The following is a 7235-nucleotide window of genomic DNA, read 5'->3' as shown; positions in this document are numbered from 1 at the left end:
TACTCTGCCCTCTCTCAGCACTGCAGCTAGCCCTCGGTCTCGCAGTTGTGGTCACGTAAAAAATTGTTTCCTCCTCCTACACATCACAAAGCGAAGAAGTTGAACTCCACCATCTCCAATCTGTTGGCCACGGAAATGCTGCAAGACGGTTTCTGAAAGCTGATGGCCGTCAAAGACCTCCAGCATCAGTTGCTCAGTCGCCATTACTTCCCTAAGAAAGCAGTGGTTGTGCTGCACCAGCATACTGCAGACAACATCACCCATTCCTTGACTAAATCTATGTCTGCCAAGGTGCATTTCACCACAGACATCTGGACGAGTAAGCATGGCACGGGCGTTACATCTCTCTGACGGTGACTCTGGAGGCTGTGGGGGCAGGTGGGGAACGGGCTGCTCCAAAAGTCTTGGAATCCCCAAGGCTTGCAGAACAAATATCTGTATTTCACCCTTTCTCCACTGCTTCTGCTTCCTTCATCTCCTCTAGGGACTCCACCTGTGAACTGAACCTGTGCCATAATGAGACACACGTTCCAACAGTGCAGAGCGAATCCACACCACCATCGTACTACGCAGCCAGGGCTAACCGCAATCAGGCAGTCTTAAAATTAATATAGGTATATAAGGAAAAAAAGGGAAAATTTCAGCCTACCATGCATATACCATAAGGGTCCACTGGTGCACGGAAATCCTTGGTAGCAAATCCAGGGATGAGAAGCAGTAGGAAGTAGATTAGAAAAACTCCAGCACCTTCTCCGTATCCATAACAAGAAATGTAAAGTTAAAAAGTCCATTTTATTAGTTCCATTAAAAAAGTGCCATATGTAAGGCAGACCTTACGCGTTTCGAACCAAACAGGGGTTCTATGATTAAGAATGCGTTTGGTTTGAAACGCGTAAGGTCTGCCATACATATGGCGCTTTTTTAATGGAACTAATAAAATGGACGTTTTAACTTTACATTTCTTGTGATGGATATGGAGAAGGTGCTGGAGTTTTTCTTATCTACTTCCTTAAAATTAATATGCTTTGGAGATTGCCATCATACTGCTGAAGAGCTGTGGACAGCTCTCCATGCTGAGTTTGAGCAATGGCTGTCTCTGCTGAACCTGGAGCCAGGGAAGGCCGTGAGCGATAACGGTGCGAAACTGATGTCGGCTATTTGCCGAGGCAAGCTCACACACGTGTCTTGCATGGCTCACGTCCTCAACCTGCTGGAATAGTGATTTCTCCACGACTATCCTTGCCTGGATGAACTGCTGCAGAAAGCTGTGTGTTCACTCCCGCCATTCATACCCCTCAGGTCATCGACTTGCATCGATACAGGGGCTTAGTCCATGCCAGTTAACAGGTTGACTGTAACGGGTCTGGGAGGCGGAACCTCTGAGCTACTATACAAGGGGGCGGTCCTTGTAAGGGAGCGGGTGGCGACCAGGGTAGACGGGCAGGCAGTCACAGCAGGTGACTGGGACAGTCTCTGAATGAACGGACAGGAGGTCACGGCAAGTGACCGGGGCAGTCTCTGGATGAACGGGCAGGAGGTCACGGCAAGTGACCGGGGCAGTCTCTGGATGAATGGGCAGGAGGTCACGGCAAGTGACCGGGGCAGTCTCTGGATGAACGGGCAGGAGGTCATGGCAAGTGACCGGGGCAGTCTCTGGGTAAAGGATTGGTACGACCTGTGGCGGCAGATGATAGACGTGAGCTCCCAGGTGAGCAGGCGAGAGTCTCTGGATAATCGGGTGGTCACAGCATGTGACGGCGGAGCCTCCAGGAAGACCAACAGACAGGTAGCAGTTAAGCGCCCCAAGGTGAGCGGGCAGGAGTCTCTGGACAGGCGGGTGGTCACAGCACGTGACGGCAGAGCCTCCTGGTAGGCTAGCAGACAGGCAGCAGATGAGCGCTCCCAGGTGAGCGGGCAAGCTGGTCCTTAGACAGACTGACAGGCGTTGGAAGGCAGACCGTCAGACCTCTGGCAAGCAGGCAAGTAGAAGATGTGCGCTCCCAGGTGAGCGGGCAAGCTGGTCCTTAGACAGACTGACAGAAGTTGGAAGGCAGACAGTCGGACCTCTGGCAAGCAGGCAGGTAGAAGATGTGCGCTCCCAGGTGAGCGGGCAAGCTGGTCCTTAGACAGACTGACAGAAGTTGGAAGGCAGACCGTCGGACCTCAGGCTAGCAGGCAGGTAGCAGGATATCAGGCAGGAATTAGACAGCAGACTGGCAGGAATCTGGCAGGTATCTGGCAGGTAACTGGCAACGGGACCTGAGGGCTGAAGCAGAGTAGTGAACAGTGCTACAACATTGCTCGGGCACCTCCATTTTGGAGGAGGTGCCTTTTATATGGGAGGTCCTCCGGCAATTGGCCGGGTACTCCTTAGGACGGCGCGCGCGGTCCCTTTAAGAGAGGGGGAGCGCGCGCGCGCGCGCCCTAAGCACACTGCCGGGAAGGAGCGCGTGCCGGAAGCAGCGGGGAGAGAAGCGCCGGAGGACGCCGCGCCAGGAGCGGGGAGGTGAGAGGGACGGCGTCTCTGCCTAGAACGGGGCAGAGACGCCGATGCTACAGTACCCCCCCCTTTAGGCCCCCTCTTTTTTTGGCCAGAAAGAAATTTCTCAAGGAGAAGCGGGGCGTTGATGTTCTCCCTGGGTTCCCAAGTTCTCTCCTCAGGACCAAACCCCTTCCAATCTACCAGAAAAAAGGTTTTTCCTCGTACCCTCTTGGAGGCCAGAATACTCTCTACCTCAAAGATTTCATCAGCGGAAACCGGAGCAGGAGGGGCACCTGGATTTTTGGAAAAAAAGTTAAAGACAACGGGTTTGAGGAGAGATACGTGGAAGGAGTTGGGGATCCGTAGGGTGGCCGGGAGTTTTAATTTGTAGGCCACAGGATTAATTTGCCTGAGGACTTCGAAGGGGCCGATGAATCGAGGACCCAACTTGTAGGAGGGTACTTTGAGCCGCACATGTTTGGATGAGAGCCAAACCTTGTCTCCCGGACGGAATTGGGGCGGATCCAGACGTCTCTTATCAGCATATCTCTTCATCCGCTCAGAGGAGAGAAGAAGAGCGGACCTGGTGCTCTCCCAAATAGTAGAAAATTCGCTGACAAGAGACTCCGCAGCAGGGTTGTCCACAGAAACGGAGACAGGAAGTGGAATCCGGGGATGTTGGCCACCGACTATAAAGAACGGGGATTTGGAATAGAGATGAGCGTTGTTCTACTCGAACTGTTCGCCAATCTCAAATTCGAGCTGTTTTGGGCGGTGTTCGAGCCGTTCGGCGAACATGAACAATTTGAGAAAAATTCGGCTGTTCGAGGTTATGTTCGATAACTGTTCGTGCACCAAAATCATAACTGGATTTTTTCTCAGTAATGATGAAAATTAATGTTAATACGCAGTTTGAGTGTACAGCGGGGTGGGGGGAGGGGCAGGGGATGGATCTCTGCAGGAACAATGAAGATCTCCATTTTTTTTCTCTTTCCCGCATTTACAGTGGGGAGGTGCAATCTGTCAGCCTATCAGCAGCGCACACACGGAGCGAAGTGCTTTTTTTCACACAAGCAAGGGCATGTGTCATTGGCAGTGTATGTCACATGTCCTTGCCCTATAAGACCAAGCCATTTTCCCCGTCGCCACCATTTTCTCACTGCTGCAGCTGCGTGTTAGACGGCACCGCTGTTGCTGTGTGCGCTTACCTTGTTAATTTCAAGCCAATTTTCGCACAAATATACACATAGCTTGTAGGGAATAGTTGTGATTGCAGTCCTTTTAAGGACTAGGTTACAGCATTTCCTACGACTTTTATCAGGCAGGTCTGTGCTCTTAAATAGATAGGTTGTGGGAGTAAAGACTAATTGTAATTGGAGTCCTTTTTAGGACTAGGTTACATCAGTTCCTATCAGTTTTTGCCAGGCAGGTCTGTGCCAGTGCTGTGCAAGTTTTTTTCACAGTATTTGGCTGAATCTAGCAAAGATAATCCTTTTTGGCCTATTGCAGAGTGTGTTAGTCAGTGGAGTAGCCTATCTGTGTTGCAAGATATACCACCTGTGTATAGAATACCAATTTTTTTACTGCACCTAGTGAAGTAAAATCTTTTGGGCATAGCATCATTCTATTAGTCCATCTATACTGACCTCCATCAGGTTGCAAACTGAATCTAATTTTTTTCTGCATCTAGCTCTGAAAAAATATTTGGCCTTCTAGCAGTGTGTGGGACTTGTTCTCTTAGTCCACCTATACTGACCTCCATCAGGTTGCAAATTCAAAATAATTTTTTGTATGCATCTAGCTCTGAAAAAATATTTGGCCTTCTAGCAGTGTGTGGGACTTTCTCTGTTAGTCCATCTATACTGACCTCCATCAGGTTGCAAACTGAATCTAATTTTTTTCTGCATCTAGCTCTGAAAAAATATTTGTCAACCAACAGTCAGCCAAGAGATGAGGTCAGCAGAGGAGGTGGAGGAAGATGCTAGTGACGACGAGGTCAGGTTGCGCCTTCCTGGACAGAGACGTAGTACTGGAAGCACGTCAACAACTGCATCCTCAAACACAACTCTGCCTCTCACCACAAGTCGTGGTGGCTCTTCAGGTCGCATGGGTGCTAAGCCTTGCATAGCCTGGGCATTTTTTCAGATCGATAAAGATGACCCAACTCGTGTTATCTGTAACATTTGTCAGCAAAAGCTAAGTAGAGGCCAAAAAATACATAGTTTGAGTACTTCATGCATGAACCGGCACATGGACATGAAGCATAAGTTGCAGTGGGAAGCTCAGTGTGCTACAATGCGGCCTAGCCGGCCGGGCCAACCACCGTCTGCCATATCTTGTGCATCCGCGGCCTCTTCATCCTCTGTGACTGGGGGGACAGCAGTCACACCTGTTTTGGGGCGCAGACCTGCCACCTCTTTACCCGCAACAGCCAGCGTGATTGGCAGGTCATCATTTTCTTTGGAGGTGGTAACACCAGCTGGTGTTGAGCGCTGTCCGACATCGATAGCACCACCTTTGGATCAAGGCAACCTAACATGTCCGCCTGCATCTTCCTCACAGACCGACAGTTTGCCGGGGACACCCTTATCAACCCCGTCTAAGCACAATAGCCAGCCCTCGGTCCCTCAGATGTGGACAAGTAAAAGACCATTTCCTCCTAGCCATGAGAAAGCTAAGAGGTTGAATTTCACCATCTGCAAGCTCTTGGCTACAGAAATGCTGCCTTTCCGCCTGGTGGACACAGAGGATTTTCGAGACCTTATGTCCGTCGCAGTGCCCCAGTACCAGATGCCCAGTCGGCACTACTTCTCAAAGAAAGGTGTGCCTGCGCTCCACCAGCATGTCGCACACAACATCACCGCTTCTTTGAGAAACTCTGTGTGTGACAGGGTGCATTTCACCACAGACACTTGGACGAGTAGGCATGGACAGGGGCGTTACATGTCGCTGACTGGGCACTGGGTAACTATGGTGACAGCAGGACAAGGGGCTGCTGTCCAAGTCTTGCCGTCCCCACGAGTTGTGCGTCAATCCTCTTTATGTCAAAGTTCCTCCACTGCTTCTGCCTCCTCAACCTCCTCTCGGTCTTCCACCTGCACCCAAAGCCTGTCTGGTCATGCCACAAGCTTTCTAACTGCGCAGAAGGGATCCTGCACACCTCCTTACTATGCTGGCAGTAGGGCTCAATGTCATCAGGCGGTTTTTACTTTGAAATGTCTGGGAAATGTGAGTCACACAGCTGAGGAGTTGTGGTCAGCTCTGGAGAACCAATTTCATGAGTGGCTGTCTCCACTGGACCTGAAACCAGGGAAGGCCGTGTGCGACAATGCTGCAAACCTGGGTGCGGCCCTTCGCCGGGGCAATGTCACACACGTGCCTTGTATGGCTCACGTGTTGAACCTGGTTGTCCAGCAATTTTTAGCCCACTATCCCAGACTAGATGGCCTTCTGCAGAGGGCACGGTCGCTGTGTGCTCACTTCCGCCGTTCGCATCCCGCAGCTCAGCGACTTACATCTCTACAGAAGTCGTTGGGCCTGCCACTTCACCGGCTAAAATGCGATGTGCCTACCCGGTGGAATTCAACACTGCACATGTTGCAGCGACTGTGGCAGCACCGACAAGCCCTGGTGCAATACGTTCTGACGTATAGCCTGGGCCAACGAGATTCAGAGGTGGGGCAAATCACGCTGGAGGAGTGGTCTCAGATCAGGGACCTATGCACCCTTCTGCACAGTTTTGAAATGGCGACGAAGATGTTTAGTGCTGATGATGCCATTATCAGCATGACTATTCCGGTGATTTACATGCTGGAGCACATGTTAAACAGAATTCGGAGTCAGGTGGTGGCACAAGAGTAGGTGGAGGAAGTAGAGGAGGAGGAGTTGTATGCGGAAGGGCTAACATCTGCAAGGTCCAGACGGTCGGCAGCACCAAGGCGGCAGGCATGTGAGGGTGGCGGAGATGGTTTTACCAGGGCGCATGGTAGCAGCCAAACTAGTGAGGAAGGTGCAGGAGCCCAGGAAGAAGTGGAGGACGAACTGATGGAAGACTCATCAGATGAGGGAGACCTTGATCACATTTCTGTTGTGCGAGGTTGGAGGGAGAGGACAGAGGAAGGAAGCATGATTGTTACCTCGCCACCAACACAACAGGGACTTGGTGCTCCTGGATGCGCAACACACATGAGTGCCTTCTTGCTGCACTACCTGCAACATGACCCTCGAATTGTGAGAATTAGAAATAATCCTGACTACTGGGTTGCCACACTGTTAGATCCCCGGTACAAAAGTAAATTTGCCGAAATTATTCCTGCCATAGAAAGGGATGCACGCATGCAGGAGTATCAGCAGAGACTGTTGCAGAATCTTACATGTGCTTTTCCACAAAACACCAGTGGTGCACGTAGTGAATCTCACAGTTCCAACTTGCCAACCGTGGGACCGTCAAGTGTTCAGCACTCAAACCGTAACAGAACCACAGTATCTGCTGGTAACATCAATTTTGCGGAATCATTTCACCACTTTTTTAGCCCATCCTTTGCAAGGCCACAGGAGACAAGAAGTCTGACACATAGTCATCGCCTAGAGACGATGGTACAGGAGTATCTCCAAGTAAACATTGAAGCCACGACTGTGTCACTGGACCCTTGCTCTTTTTGGGCTTCCAATCTGGATAAATGGCCGGAGCTAGCCACTTACGCCTTGGAGATCTTGTCATGCCCCGCAGCCAGCGTTCTGTCTGAACGTGTGT

Source organism: Phyllobates terribilis, unplaced genomic scaffold, assembly GCF_046119375.1.
Source record: "Phyllobates terribilis strain yellow unplaced genomic scaffold, ASM4611937v1 Scaffold_7__3_contigs__length_470593459, whole genome shotgun sequence".
Classification (NCBI taxonomy): Eukaryota; Metazoa; Chordata; class Amphibia; order Anura; family Dendrobatidae; genus Phyllobates; species Phyllobates terribilis.
The sequence above is the reverse complement of the archived record's forward strand: the minus strand, read 5'-3'. Positions refer to the sequence as shown.